Source organism: Rhinolophus sinicus, chromosome 17 (genome assembly GCF_057876585.1).
Source record: "Rhinolophus sinicus isolate RSI-liver-muscle chromosome 17, RSI-T2T, whole genome shotgun sequence".
NCBI lineage: Eukaryota > Metazoa > Chordata > Mammalia > Chiroptera > Rhinolophidae > Rhinolophus > Rhinolophus sinicus.
In genome coordinates this window covers 118,292,240-118,308,754 of record NC_142517.1, presented here as the reverse complement: position 1 = coordinate 118,308,754, position 16,515 = coordinate 118,292,240, and the positions used below count along the sequence as shown (strand labels likewise).

Here is a 16,515-nt window from a genome sequence, read left to right as displayed (position 1 = left end):
GCCATGAGCCATGTCATCACAACAGGGATTGAGTGCCATGGAAGAGACGTCTGTGATGCTGAGACAGCATGTAACAGGGGTTTGTGAAGTGTTTTCTGATTTGAGTTTGGGAGGATAAATGGGAAAAAGTGGGGCTGGGAGCAGGACTGGGGTGGGGGGTGAGAAAACAGGATGCATTTTTGAAACGTAAGGTAGACTAGATGCTTGGCATTCATCTATACAGGCAACATTTTATTTCTGCTAAAGAAGACCTCAAAGATTGATATCATGATCCTTGGGATTTCCTTTGAGGGACACCTAGGAGAGAAGCGTCTTTAAGTGGAAAGGAATGCCAAAGAGCACTGTGGCCCTGTCCTCTGGCCTCCAAAGAGCTGCCTTCCTACAGGAACCAGTGAACAGAGATCCACTGAGAACCACATACTACTTTTGGCCTCAGAGACTCCTTCCAGACTTAGCCTATCCCTAGCCTATCTCCCAGGTTCCAGCCCTTGGCTGTGAGTTCAGTTTTGGCTTCCTGTCTGTGTGTGCCTCTGTTTCTGACTCTGTATTGTATGTTTATTTCCTGTATGTCAAAGATAAACACTCTGCTCTGAGTTTTGGCTTTGCAAGAGTAGTTCCTTTCACCTGGAATCAAAACACAAACGAGGACCTTGGGAGTTGGGATGTGAAAGGGAATGAAAAATAGACCCATGATTAAATGGATAAACTCTTAGTTTTCAGGTACAGGATAAAGCTATAACTCTATTCTGAACACTATTTAATTTCTGTACCAAATATGTGCAAAGATATTTGGAAATATAAATCGGGAAGCATAAGCATATTAATAATACTTTTGGGCACTTTACTTTCACTTCTTGAAATCTATTTTAAGGAAATAATATGAAATTAGATGAAGATTTATACAATAAGTACTATTATTTATAACAATACAAACCTGAGTGTAAAATTAAAGGAATAGTTAATTATGGTATATCTATATGACACATTAATTTGCTGCCACTAATAGCAATGTTTATGGTAAACATAAAAAAAAGTGTTTATAATGTAATACCAACTGAATTAACAGAATACAAAATTACACATATGAATCAGATAAAATAAACCTCTATAAGTAGGGAGGTATAGAGCAGAGACTAATTGGCTAAATATTGGCTCTCTCTGGGTAGTGGAATTATGTTGGTTTTATTTACATAATTATTTTTTTTTCTCTATTTCCAATTTATTTAAAATGAAGAAGGATAACTTTTATAATAGTAGTTTCAGTGAAATAGTTTTCCAAGCATTTTGTTTGAAAGCTTTCCTGACAACAAATTCAGGATTAGTAATTGCTATCAAGGACATTAGTGTGGATTATTGAGAGGAAGAAATAATAGCACTTAATTCAGGTAGAGATAGAAACAACTGCATGTGAAACCCAATGATTAGTACTGTGTTTTGCCATGTATAATGCATACCCACATTTTTAGCCCAAACTTTCAGGGCCAAAAAAAAAAATCTTTCATTTTAATTTTTTTAATTCAAATTTATATCTGTTTACATTTAGATACTTGTTGTTTTTTTTTTTTTTTTTTATAAAGGAATTTTAGCATTTGTTTTTTAACATATTATGGTACAATAAATTTTATGTAACAAATAATTACAAAACATAAGAATAGATACAAGGTACAAAAAATTTTATGTACCAGTAACAAATTTACCATATTTACACATCTCATCCCAGAAGGCCAAGAAAGCTGTGTTGTTGCAAGTTCATCCTAAATTCAACAAAACCAATGATCACATTCCAGGGTATTATTTTGCATACAAATATTGTTATTAATTTCTAGAGTTACATTTTTAACTCATAAACATAAATAAAATAATTAAAAATGTTTATATAGATACGGAATTAGTACCACCCAAATATAATGTGCATCCTTACTTTCCCCTCACAAATTTGGGCCAAAAACGTGTGCATTGTACACAGCAATATACGGTATTTTTCAAATGGTTTCCACTTCTGAGTAGTTTTGGAATTGCTTGTCCCCTCTACTGTAATCTTTAGTCATGTGTCCACTCTCCTCAAGGCAAAGGTGACACGTCATTAGAGCAGAAAGGTCAAAGTAAGGTGTGCATGCATGGACGTGCATTTACTTTTTCCTTTGCAGTAAACTTTCTTCTCCAAACTACTTTGCTTGTCCCACACGCAAAGCAACTGTCCACTCTACACACATGCATATCGTGCTTTTTCAGACAAATTTACTTTGGTGAGGAGCAATTCTTTTTAGGTATGAAAACAATGTGGGCTTGTTGGTTCTTCAGTAGAGACTGGAAAAGTAGCAAACGTGTGTGTGAAGGGCAAGTAACACCAACTGGCCTGGAAAATTAAGCAAATTTATAGCTCTATAATAAGTATGTTATAAATGTCAGCATCTCAATTTCATCAATAATGATTTATGAAAATAGGAAGAAACATATCTAATTATGATTCCTGCTGTTATCTCTAAATAAACATTAAAACATTTTCCTAATTAAAATAATTTTTAAAAATAGAGGATGCAACTGGAATACATACACTTGGGGTGATAATCTAGATCAACACTGTGTAATGTAAATATAATGTATGCCACACATGTAATTTAAATTTTTCTGGCAGCCACATGAGAAAATTATGAAGATAGATGTTAACTAGACTTATTATGATCATTTCACTATGCATACAAATGCTGAATCATGATGTTGTATACCTGAAACTAACATTATGGTATATGTCAATTACATCTCAAATTTTTTTAAAAGTAAAATGAAAGACATTAACTTAATTTTAGTTTCAATATGTGTTTTTAACTCAATACATACAAATATTATTTAAACATGCAACCAAATTAAAATTATTGATATATATATATGTGTATGTGTGTCCATATAGATATAGATATAGATATAGATATAGATATATATACTTTTTTTTTTTTTAACCTTAACAACACGTCAATTTGATCTAGCCACACTTCAAATGCTCAATAGCCAAATATAGATAGTGGCCACCATATCAAAGGGCACAAATCTAGAGCATTGCTGGTAGAATTGGGCTTTCCTACTTTGACATTGAAATAGAAATTAGATCACTTCTCACATTAGAACTGTACTGACATTTATGTTCAAAGAGATTTGGTACCTATTGAAAATCAAATCCCCTTGCCTCTCTTGGTAGAGGAATTCCAATTTATTTGAGGTAACAATATGCTCAACTGGGTGACCACATGTCCCCGCTTCTCCTACAGATATGTGTGGGGTACTCTTTTGGCTTCCCTTTTTCCTCTCTTCTGCAGTTCTGCATGTAGATATGACACCTAAAGTTCCACAAGCTGGTGGCACCCTCAGGGTGGCAGCAACAGAATAAGAGTGGTCAAGTAGAACAATTGAAAAATCAGGGTGCCTAACAACGTCACGCCAATCCCTAGGTTTTTGTTTTATTTGGAGAAGTGGTGGGTAATAGTGAAGGGGACCAAATGAATATGTCATAAGCTTCACTGAGAAAACATATGTTCCTAAAAATGATGAAATATTTTTGCCAGTTTAAGACCCTATGTTTCTATAAATTATGAAAAATATTCATATATTTGCTAATCTAAAGAAAGCTAATTGCTTACTTTTTAGTTTTCACTAGAAATTAAAGTTTCTAAGGGTTAAGAAGTCTAATTAATATGAAAGGAAATTAATATGTTTTTGGTAAAAGAGGGTATAAGGTATGGAAATGCACTTCTGAAGGAATTAAAAGGAGAGTTATAGAAAGTTTATAAAATGGAACCTTGAGAAAGTAAATTTCTCATGTGTGATCAAGCTGAATAAGATAGGAATGAATTTAATTAAGTGAATTTAAATATCAAAAATAAGGGGATGCAAAATTAGTTTGGTTTTCTCTTTCTCTGTTAAAAGGACAAGGTTTCCCTGTACTGATTGGTCTGCAATTAATAAGATTATATAAAGTTTTTTTTGCCTAGAAAGCAAAGATTCTGTGGTTTATCAAAATAATTTTCTGTGCTTTATGTTGTCTTAATCAGGTCCTTGATTATTTAGGAAAACGGAATCTTCTCTACAGTAGTCACAAGTACAGTTCTGCTAACAATTATGTAACTTGCATTATTTGCCTTTGAATTTATTTTGTCACTTTGGTTAAGTGGATAATTAAGTAATGTCTCATAATGATCTATGATCTTTTTAGTCAAATGTCCAAACTTTTTGATATGTTTGACAAACTTCTCAAAATTCAAAATTTTAAATAGAGTATTTTCTTGACCAGGAATACCTCACAAGATTTGTTCCCTCTTCTTATAAAAGAGATATATTAAACTAGTTAGACTTATTTGCTAAATTAAATTGCTTGGGAAGCACTGTAAAATAAAATGATAAAAACTTCTAGGGTATATTATATAGGTAAACACTACTAATATGTGTCGCAAAATTATATGAAATTTGTAAAATTCTGATATGTTCTGATATAATATTTTCGATTGCAATTCTAGTTATCTTACAATGTTGTGTATTACAGAGAAAAGCACATTTATTTGTCAACTGTATTATAATCAGATTTTTAACCATGCCATTTTAAGTTTGTATCATTTATAGACAGTTCTTATTTAGCTCTGGTGCTTTTGTAAACATGTATCATCTTTAGAAAGCTCCATTGAGAGGACTCTGACTTATTCCAAATACAGGTTTCTGATAAACTTTCAGATCATATCTTTAAACTGGATGAAGATTTGCAAAACTTTAAGGAAAAACTGGATTTATAAAACTGCTAACAAAAGATGAAGATAAGAATTACATGAGACTGAATGAACCAATGAGAATGATTCTCATTTTTATGACTTTTTGTTTAAAATATTGCTGATTATCTTTTAACCTTTCATTTTCCAGACATAAGGAAACTTGTTTCTCTTAAACTACATGAGACTTAGAGTAATCTAGTAAATTATACTTTTGTAAGCAGAATTGAAACATTTATCTTTTTCTCTCTACTTGATCCCTCCATGATTTATAAACTCAGTGAGTATTATTTCCTTGGCAATCTGGTCATTTGAATAAGTTCAATAAGAATCTATTCTCTTTGTAATGGGACACAACTGGAAACTGGTTATATTAACAAGGCTTTGACAGGAATTTCATGTTTGAGAGAGCCATCCATAGACTCAGATATGATCAGATAGTCTGAAGGAAGTAGAATGACTTAAGAAAGCTAATAAAAGCCTTGGAAAAACAGCCTGGTACCTTGCATAACTACAAGGTCCTCAGCAGCCTTCCCAAGTGAGTAAAGAAGGTCACTTTCTGGCAGGTACAAGAACTTTAGGATATTTTAGGGAACAAATCTAAATGTACTGCAGGCAAAGTCTGAGGGCAAGTATTTGGCTTGGCCTCTTAGCCTCAAGAGGCTATTTAAGAACAAAATAAATTAACAAACAAAACAGAAACAGACTCATAGATACAGAGAACAAACTGATGGTTGTCAGAGGGGAGGGAGGTTGGGAAGGTGGGTGGAAAAGGTGAAGACATTAAGAAGTACAAACTGGTAGTTACAAAATAGTCATGGAGAAGTAAAGTACAGTATAGAAAATATGGTCAATAATATTGCAACAACTATGTAGAGTGCCAGGTGGGTACTAGACTAGTCAGGGGGATCACTCCATAAATTATATAAATGTCTAACCACTATTGTGTATGCCTGAAACTAATATAAAATAATATTGAATGTCAACTGTAACTGGAAAAAAAAAAAGAAATAATTTTCAAAAGCATGAAAAATAATAAAAATAATAATTAAAAAGAGGCTATTTAAAATTCAATCTGGAGACTCCTCATGAAAAATTCTAGCAAAGCAGATTTAAAAGAGCCTACATGATCAATTGTTATTCTTGTATTTATGCAAATAAACAGGACAAGTTTATTGAAAACTACACTTACTTGCAAATAAATTAGCTTAATTTGGCTATTTGTATTTAAAAAATGAGGGTGATTTTAGAGAGAATAATTGTGTTTCAGTATAAACTATAACATACATTTATGGAAATTAAATTCTAGTCCTACTAATTTCTTTAAGGTGTTTGTTATTTAACTGTAAACTGGACTGCATCCTGAATTCTAGTTTTCTCAAATTTTGGTTGCACATTTCTGAACAAACATTTTCAATTTTCTACAATCCTACTGAGATAGAAAAACCATAGGCTGTCAGGGACATGGCCACAGTGGAGGGGATTAAGGCCGAGGCCATAACCAAAGCCAAAGAAAATAACTTGAAAATAGCTAACAAACAAATTCAAACTGCAGAGCACACCAGCATTATCAGCCTAGGTACAGGGGGCCAATCAGCTCCTAACAAACAAATTCAAACTGCAGAGCCCGCCAAAATTAACTGCCCAGGTACAAGAGGCCAATCAGCTCTGACTCAGAGACATTAATAGTTCCCAGGGTAGCCCCGCTCCGGGGGGCATTCCACTTTGGAATCCCCCCTCTCTTCGGAGAGCTGTTCTCTTGCACTTTACAATAAAACTGTACTGCTTAAACCTCGCTTCTCCAGTCCGCGTTCTCATTCTTCAGTGACTGTGACATCACGATCCTGGGAACACACCAGGACCCTATATCATTTGGGGGCTCGCCAAGCATATAAGGAGAAGGAAGCACGCTTCACGCTTCAGCTACCGCTTGCCTGGTTTCAGGCTTCCATTTTAAGACTCTCTCTCAAAAACAAACAAACAAACCAACAAACAAACAAAAAATTGGGCCTCCGTCAGCCATTTAAAAGCGACTAGCGTGGCTGCCCACCTACAAGACTCGGAGGATAGGTCTTCCAGGACCACAGGCGGCTGATCCCCAGATCTGCATTGAGAATGTTGGCTGCCCACCGTCCGGCTCTTTCCCCAAAAAGGGAGACATCCTTGGTGCACGACTAGCAGGTAGACCCCGATGACAATTGCAGGGCCCTGTCCGTGGTGATACTATGGTGGGTCCCAAGGTCCCGCCCTCGTCCGACAGCCCCAAGTGGGTGTCTTGGACCAACCCTTCCACCACTGTCACTCTTTCCAGCTTTTCCTATCCTTAACACCTGTGAGACGTTGGTCCAGGGTCTTTCCCATTTGACCTCCTCACCCACATGACACCTGTTCCCCACAACACCAAAGGTAAGAAAATGGGCCTTTGTTTTTCCCACACCTCCTTAGTCACCACAGATCTCCTCTTTTAAGGCACCTAGCAGAATTCCGCATCAACCCCATTGGGATCTCCTCATGGCTCACAGATGACAATGGTGCTGTCCTGAGGGCCCCATCCAACACCTCTGTTGTTTCTGTTCCCTGAACTACTCCTATCGTTTTACTAACTCTTGCCTAGCAGCCTGTGTACATCTGGGTCTCTATCCTTGGGGACCGGAGTATCTCGCAGTTTTTCTCTCACACCTCTGTTTTTGCATGGTCATCAAAGCCACACCCCACATTCCTGATTCCCTGTATCTTAAGGAATCCTCCTTCTTTGAGGCCTTTGAGGTTTTTGCAATGTTTTCCTTCACCCCTATCAGGACTGGGAATCCTTAGAATCCCTATCCCTCAGGCAGGTTCCCTCCCTCCAGGTCTGGGCCATTTACACCCTCCTCTCCATTCTCCTCAAATGGAGTCTCTTCTCCATAGCCCGTGGCATCAATTTCCGGGATGCCCAGAGTAGGGCCCTTCATCCCTCCAGTCTAAAATGGCCCATTATTGGCCACACACTATACAGGAGATAGGCAGGCATTCACTCGGGGTTCAGGCCAGGCAGCCCAGGAAGGATGACCAATCCTCACCACTGGTGACCCCGACAATCCATGCAGTGTGTTAGACCCAAAGGACTAGAGGATGCCCTGTGCAGAGCACTGAGAGAAAAGAGTGATAAAGGGACGCCTTTCCTCTTCTCCCTCCCTTTCAGAATGCGCAGTCAGCCTTCAACCACCTACACCCCATTGAAATGCATCCTGAAGCACTGGGAAAAATTTGACCCCCAGACCCTGAAGAATTGGCGCATGATAGTCTTCTGCTCTGAAGCGTGGCCCCAATACAACTTAGAAGATGGGGAAACCTGGCCTCCTGAGGGAAGTATCAGCTACAATACTATTATGCAATTAGACATGTTCTGCAGGCGGGAAGGCAAATAAACAGAAATTCCATATGTTCAGGCCTTTATGGCCCTCTACCAGGACCCCTCTTTATGCCATGGGAACAAAGAAATCAATACCAACAAAGATCAAAAACAAAGCCCAGATCATCTAGACCTTGTAGATGACCCCTTGCTTAAGCGTCCCCCTGCTCCTCGAAGGCAACAGGCTCCCTCAGCCTCCCAAGGAGAATCACTCCCTCCACCATCTCTACCTCCTCCAGCTACTGCCCCCTCTAAGAGCCCTGAGATTATCCTTAGCCCTCCTTACACCAGGAGTGGGACACTTTATCCTACAATCCCATCGTCCACTTCCGCTCTCTTTCCCCTTAGGGAAGTGCCTGGAATGGAGGGTATGGTGAGGGCTCAAGTCCCCTTCTCAATAACAGATAGATATTCAGCAATATAAAGGAAAACTAGGAAAATATTCTGAGAACCCTGAAAGATTTGCAGATGGGTTTCAAACTTTACCTTTGGCCTTTGACCTCTTATGGAGGGACTTTCAATTTGTTTTGGCCACCTGTTGTACTGCTATTGAAAGGGACCACATCTTAGAAGCAGCCTGCCGAGAGGCAGATGAAACATTTGTCAGAATCCCACAAGGCAATGCCCTTTTGCTGATTCTAACTGGTATTTTAACATTGCAGAAGGGATGGCCAGGTGTGCCAGGTTTCTAGACGCCATCATTGCGGGCATAAAAAAGAGAACTAAATTAATAGTTTAGAGAAAAGGGGACTCCACCCATCTCTTAATCCACTTATAACCAGGAATGCCTGAGGCTGAGGTAATTGAAAGGAAACAAAAGAGACACTTTTAAAACCAAGCAGCTAGAGGGGGGGCGGGGGGGATAAGGGGAAGGTGAGAGGTTTAGAAAATAGTCGATAACCACAAAATGGCCACGGGGTTTTGAAAATTAATTTGGGGAATGTACAGAGGGATAGTGGATGGGGGGAGGGGGGTTCACACAGTGTGAGGGATATAAATGATAAACGTCTAAGTTTTGCTTTGTCTTGTGCACCTGAAACTAATTAAAACAAACAAACAAACAAACAAACAAAAAACACAAGCAGCTAATTCCCAAGACAGACCTTGCACCCCTTGTTCCAGCCTTTTTGCAATTGTAGGGGTAATTATAAAATCTCAGGACCTCTCTGCAATTGTTAATAATTCTGTTTATATATGTCTGATCTCTAATATATGTGCTTGTCTGTTTTTATATATAATAGTGTTTTTGCCTCTGGATGGTATTACCTGATTGTATTTAATAGGCTTAAAGAAAAAATTAAGTACTTATATAAATTTAAATAATAAAAATTAATTCAAGCACTTTTCAGGATCACATGATCTAAGAAAATATTTGATACTAAGGCTGGTTTAATTTTCAGTTAAATACATATGCCTTTTAATGTTATTAACATTAAATATGGTACAATTTTGTCATGCGGGGAGACCTGCGGGGTCTCTGCTCCCGCTCCCCATACAAGAACGCAGGATATGGTGAGGCCAAAAAGGAACACCCACGGAGCCATAGGTAGGGGAGTCATACCACTACGGTCTCACTGGAGGCTGGGTTCACTGGACGTGCGACCTGCTGTTCGTTTTGTCTGCAACCCACCGATGACTCTCTTTTCACTCTCCTCCACTCTCCTCCGTAGCCGCAGCAGTTATATTAGTGGCCAACGGCTCAATGGCTACAGCTGACGGCCAATCAGCCACAGCTGATGGCCATCTACTACCCGAGCCAGCACCCCTCCACGTGAGGCCGAGAGCCTGTAAACTTCTTTCTGGGGCTCTGCCCCCACAAATTTGTTTTACCTGGGTTTACAAAAATAAATTTATGTTTTCTTTGTCGCAAAATTAGTCAAGAAAATGGCTTGGGTAATAATTGCCTTCAGAGTTAAAAGCTAATAAAATGTTATATGACGTGGATGCTTAGACGAGGTTTCTCAGCCTCTGTTGGTAACTTAAGATTTCAGTTTTACTAAGATATTTCAAAATAATAAAATACTAAAATGTTAATTATTAGGTCGGTCTGAGTTCATCTCTTTCTGGCTCCTTGTCACATGAAAGCTAAAAGATTTTATTACAAATCCTATACTTCTAAAGGTTGCAAAATGCATTGTGGATCTGCTAATGGAAATATTGGTCACTTGCTTTTAGTTGTCAGTAGAAATTAAGGTTCTGAAGGTTATGAATTCTAATTAATATGAAAGGAAATGATGTTTGTTTTCAAGGAAGGTATAAGGTATGGAAATACATTTTTGGAGGTACTGAAAGAAAGTAGTTTGTCCTAAGGATGGTTATTTCTGAATGAATGAGAAGAGACAAACTAGGAGGAAATAGAAAAGTTGTAGAAGGTTTGTGAAGGAAAATCTTGAGAGCATTTTATATATGGTTAAGCGGAGTGTGATTAATTAATAAAATTAAATCTCAAATGTAAGCTGGTACAAAATTCAAGTTAAGTTTTCCCGCTACTAAGACAAAGTTTGTTAGACTATTAGTCTGCTACTGATATTATGGAAAAGTTTTCTGCCTGAAAAGCAAAGATTACATGTATCATCAAAATAATTTTCTATGTTTTATATTGTCTCAATCAGGTCGGTTCCTCAAAACAATTAAATGTAAAAATTAAGTTTTGCTAATAGTTAAGCAAACTTCTACATTGTAGAACTGCTAGAACACGTGCCTTCCTCGGTATCAGGTATAGGCTAATATAAGGAAGCTTAGCCTGATGTTTTCCCCTAACTGGCAGGAAATTCTAATGGTTCTGGCCCACTGTTACATCCCTAATAAAGAGGTTCAGATCCTAGAAAAGGCCAGGGAATTTGTTTAAATGTCTTTAACAAACAAGACAGGAAAATAAGAAATAAAGGAATAGTGAGACTGCAGGATAAGACCAAACATAGGCCAGACTTTTGGCCACAGTTATAGACAACCCAGGGCTGAAGCCACCTCAAGGCACCCCAAAAGCCCCAGAAGAGGAAACACCAGATAGAGGAGACTGCTTTGGATGGGGAAGCCCAGAGCACTGGAATAAGGAATGCCCTGATCCTCCAAAGCAGCCATAACCCCTGTGCAAACTAAAGGGCACTGGAGGAGAGTTTGCCCCCTCTTCTGAAGGGAGCAGGGACCAACTCCTTCCCCACAAATAGCTGCAAACACTGTTGGGCCTGAAGTTCCCAGTGGCTCCCAAGCTATTCTCATCACAGGGGTAAAACTATGGGTGACCCTGACATGGCCGGTAAGCATGTTAATTTATGAAAGTCATTTATTCTGTCTCAACTGCTCAGTCTGGACCTTTTGTCCTCTGAAAACTGTTCGGTTGTAAAGATAAAGACAGCCCCCAGATTTGGGCTTATTTTACTCAGCCTGTTCCTTACCATTGGTCTATACCTTAAAAGAAATGTAAAACAAACAAAAATCAAACTTAGAAAAGACTCTGGAAAAGTTTTATCAAAAGACCTCAAAGCCCTGGCTGTAACTGCTGCCCATTGCTTTAGATTCTAACCTCAGTTCTGTTGTCTCCTATGTTGCTAGCTTGGGAAAGTTTCAGCAGTCACTTAAATATAGGGGACCAAATATTATTAGAAGCCTAAAGGAAAAGGTCTCTAACAGACCAGTTAGCTCCTATATGGAAGGAACAACCTTTTGCAATTTTCCCGAGCACCCCAACAGTTGCTGGGCTTCAGAGTAAGTCACTAGGTCCACTTCCTTAGAATTAAATTTATTTCATTTACATCTCCACAGGACTCCCCCAGAAGGAAGACTGTCACTCCTGTTCCTGTGAGCCAACTGAAGACCTTAAGCTCTGCTTCAAACAGAATTGCTGGAGCTGCTTATTACTGCTTTATATTTTTCCTCTGTGGGACCAGGTCTTATCTATGCCTTCCAGCTAATTGGCTACTTGGCTCCAAAGATCAAAATAGCCCCCAATAATCAATCCCTAACTATTCCTTTAAGGACATATATAAGAACCAAAAGGGGCCATATAATTCATTTTCCTTTTTATAGGCCTTATTATCACCGTTGGTTGTAGGCACAGGAGTAGTTGTACTATCCACCTCTCTTGCCTATTATCAAAGCCTATCTAAGGATCTTTCTGATAGCATAGATTATATATCTGGAGTATCATCACCTTACAAAGTTAGTTAAATTCCTTGGCAGGAGTAGTCCTTCAAAACCACAGAGGACTAGACCTCCTAACCACTGTAAAAGAGGGGCTATGCTTATTTGTACAAGAAGATTGGCAACTGGACTCCGCCCACATGCCCCAAGCCAGAGGATACAAATATCTCCTAGTCTGGGTTGAGGTCTTTCCCTATAGGACTGAGAAAGCTATAGAAGTAGTTAAAGCTCTAATCACAGAGATCATACCTAGGTTTGGTCTCCCCAGGTCCCTCCAAAGTGATAACTGGCCCTCTTTCAAAGCCACAGTCACTGAAAGAGTCTCTAAAGCCTTATGGACAGATAACCACCTCCACTGAGCTTGGCAGCCCCAAACCTTTGGCAGGGTAGAAAAGACCAAAGACATTATCGAAAGCTATCCCAAGAGACCGGCCAAGGTTGGACCACTTTACTCCCAAGAGCCCTCCTTTGCAATTGAAACATGCCCAACAGTGGGGGCCTAAGTCCTTTTGAAATGCTATATGATAGGCCTTTCCTAACAAATGACCTACTGGTAGACCATGAAACTATAGAATTAACCCAACATGTTTCTTCCCTAGCCCAATTCCAACAGGCTATCCAACAAATATGAGGATCACAACTCAGGGAAGAAAGCATCCCTCTATTCTCCCCAGGGGATGAAGTTCTTATTAAAACTGTTCCTTCTCTATCTCCTAGTCTAGATTTGGTCTGGAAAGGTAATACTCTCCACTCCCACTGCAATTAAAGTACCAGAATTTAACTCCTGGATGCACCACTCTCAAATCAAGCCTTGGAAATCCACAGATCAGAGCCCTGAATACTCTAGCCACCCCCACGAAGACCTAAAACGGATCCTACATCACTCAGAGAAGTGCCAGATGGTAGTGCTTAACCTCAAGAAGATGATAATCAGAGGTTACACTCTTTTAATACTGGCCTTCCTCCTTTTCCTAGCTGCCACCTTCTTCTGTGTGGCCCTAGACCCGACATCCCTCCTCTGCCACAATCTTTCGTGTGCGGGCTTAATCGTGGGACTAATCTGCTTAAGTTTGGGACTGACCCTACTCGTCCTACGAAACTGCCCTGCCATCTAATATGACCATAACACTTGTCTCCCTTGCTATCCTTATAACCGCTCCCCATAGCCACCAGGCAGAGGGGATCCTAGAATAGGTCCAGCTAACGGCAACCACCTTTAACCTAACTGACTGCTGCTTCTGTGGGAAGGAATCTCTGGGGACCGTCATCCCTGCCCTACTCTCACCTGGCTACAGGCTAATTACACAGTTACTCCCTCAATCTCTTACACTAGCCCCTTCCCCAATGAGGCCATTAAGGGACTGTTCCTGACCGCCTAGAAGGAAAACAGAGAGAGTTAAAAACAACAGACTCCTTGGTCCAATGAAACCCAGACTCTCGCCTGGCTGGTACACTGAGCCTGAACACCTCTGCCACTTTCCCACTTTGCTTTGAAAATGCCACCAAGCTGTATGCCTGGAATTATTCCTTGGGCAACTTCCCCTGTCCCAGTGTAAATTAGCAAGTAAGGTCATCGCGGGCTCTGGAGAAGAACATTGGAATTCCTCAGGATGCAGCACCCTGCAGGCATATAAACATTCCACTAACTATCACACTTTCCTTAGAACACCCTACTCCCCTCCAAGGAGCGCATCCTTTCCACTACCTCAAACCAATCCTGTTCAGCAGGATGGTCCCATGTAGTCTGCAATACCTCTGGCTCAATCTAGCCTTGGGACTGCTCCTCTCAGTGTACCAGTTCTCCCTAAAGACCTACTCTTCCAGTGCTGGAGCCTCCACTGTCTCCAACAGACTCCACGCAAGTCTGACTTTAACCTGGCAAAGACTAGGCAGAATACCCTCTGGTACTACCAGACCCCAGACCCTCTAGTCCTATGGGTTTAATCTTAATCTAATCCTGAAGAGGGTCTCTTTTTCTTTTGTGGTACTAAGGCCTATATTACCCAACCCCCTGATTGGACAGGCCTCTGTAGCCTTGCTTGCATAGCTCCCATTGCAGACTATGCGCCTGTCACCAGCTATATGCAGCATGTTTTAAAACAATTGTTCCCCAGGGTACGAAAGGCCGCAGTAGCACCGGTTCTAATCCCGCTCCTAACTGGAATCTTTGGAGCATCTGGTAGAGCCTTAGGGGGAACTTCCATTCATCTATCTGTCCAGCTAGCAAAACCCTTAAAATAAACCCGCGCCGGAATACAAAAGCTTACCCAACAAGTAGGCTCACTAGCAGGGGTGGCTCTTCAGAACAGACAGACCCTAGATTTGTTAACGTCCTCTGTGGGAGTGACCTGTGTCTATCTTAAAGAGGAATGCTGTTTTTACATAAATCATACTGGGTCCATAGTTACCCATCTAGACACCGCCCATGAGCTAATAACTTCCATTGAAAGTCTCTCAGACTGGTGGGCGTCCCTTAGAGCCCAGCTCCTACAGCGGCTGTGGCCCCTCCTCCTCCTTCTACTCTCATTCGGGCCCTGCGTCCTCAACCGAGTCGCTTGGTCTATCTCTTCTCGCCTAGAAGCCATAAGACTACTAATTGTACGCACCATGGAGCTGCATATGGACCTATAAGACCTACACATCTCCTGTGGGCTGTTAGACTGCCCTCTGACCGACTGACCCACTGCCCACCCAGGCTTCGCCCCTCCTCAGCAGGAAGCAGACAGAGCGGTCTTTGCCCCTTTTCCCTAACGGCCGTTAGGGTTACGTCATCAGAGGGGGGATTGAGATAGAAAAACCACAGGCAGTCAGGGATATGGCCGTGGTGGAGGGGATTAAGGCCAAGACCATAACCAAAGCCAAAGAAAATAACTTGAAAATAGCTAACAAACAAATTCAAACTGCAGAGCCCGTCAGAATTATCAGCCCAGGTACAAGAGGCCAATCAGCTCTGACTCAGAGACATTAATAGTTCCCAGCGTAGCCCAGCGTGGGGGGCATTCCACTTCGGAATCCCCCTTTCTTCGGAGAGCTTTTCTCTTGCGCTTTATAATAAAACTGTACTGCTTAAACCTCGCCTCTCCAGTCTGCGTTCCCATTCTTCGGTGACTGCGACATCACGATCCTGGGAACACACCAGGGTCCTATATCACTGTGACTTGGAATCACTGAGAACTGAAACTACCATTTTTCCTAAAGTCCTGCAAACTACAGCTAGATGACGATAGAAATATCAGAAAAATGATGACAATAGTTCACGTTTAGACAATATTCGCGTTTTTTGCAATATAAAAGAAAAAGGAAAACGTTTGTCTAAACACTCAATGACATCACCAGGGACATTCTAACTGAAAACCAAGAAAATCTATCACATTGTCACTGCTTGGCCTCATTCCATCAAAAGAAACTTTGAACCTGACATCTAGAAATCTCCACTGTCAACTATCCAGGCTCAAAAACTGGATTATAATTTGCTCTAAGCATTCACCTTTGTTTTTTTATCGTTTCCATAGAAATGCCTCTTATTAAATAGCTGAGTGCTTACTTACACAATATAGGCTTAATTTGGGAGCCTGTTTGCACCATCCCCTTCTGAAATGAGACCAGTGTTTTCACTGAACAGACCTATTCTCAGGAGTAAGTGATTGGGTCAACGAAATTTAGAGCAATCTACCACCTTAGGTTCTAGATTGTAAACTTCTTATTCAAAGTTTCAGTGGCAAGACTGGGGGAGCAGGTTTGCCACCCCAAAATATGTCTTTTGGGATATTGATTTTAAGCTGGTTATTAAGAGTCAAAAGACTCAGAAAGAACTTTTGATCCTCCTCCCTCACCTGCCTGAAGGAATTTAGATAGAAAAATCTGCTTAAAAGGAAGAGAATTTTAACATGTGCACCTTATCACATATAGATTAAGTGTGGTAGACCTGGAGAAATCCAGCAGAGTCTGTTTGCTGGACTCCCCTCTGTGTCCCATTGTTTCTGGGTGGCCCTGCAATAATTTGTTTACCACATGTTTGCTCTTTCTCATCTCCCTGTAAATTGCCTATTTCCCTTTGAAATCCCAGACCCCTGCCCCCTCTCCTTTGTCCAGAATGACATATAAGCCTCAACTGCCCATTGTGTTCTGGGATCGCCTGTTCTATGGCACCTCTGCATGGACACCCATAATAAATTCTGGACATTTTCTCCTGTTAATCTGGCTCATGTTAATTAACACTTTGATCTTGGACTTCTA

General features: G+C 40.2%; 1 protein-coding gene across 2 annotated transcripts in view; it reads right to left on the bottom strand.

The window, feature by feature from the left end:
* Positions 1-16,515, bottom strand: part of CNTNAP5 (contactin associated protein family member 5) — an 809,041-nt gene that overhangs the window by 378,384 nt on the left and 414,142 nt on the right. The gene's annotated exons all lie outside the window — the stretch shown is intronic.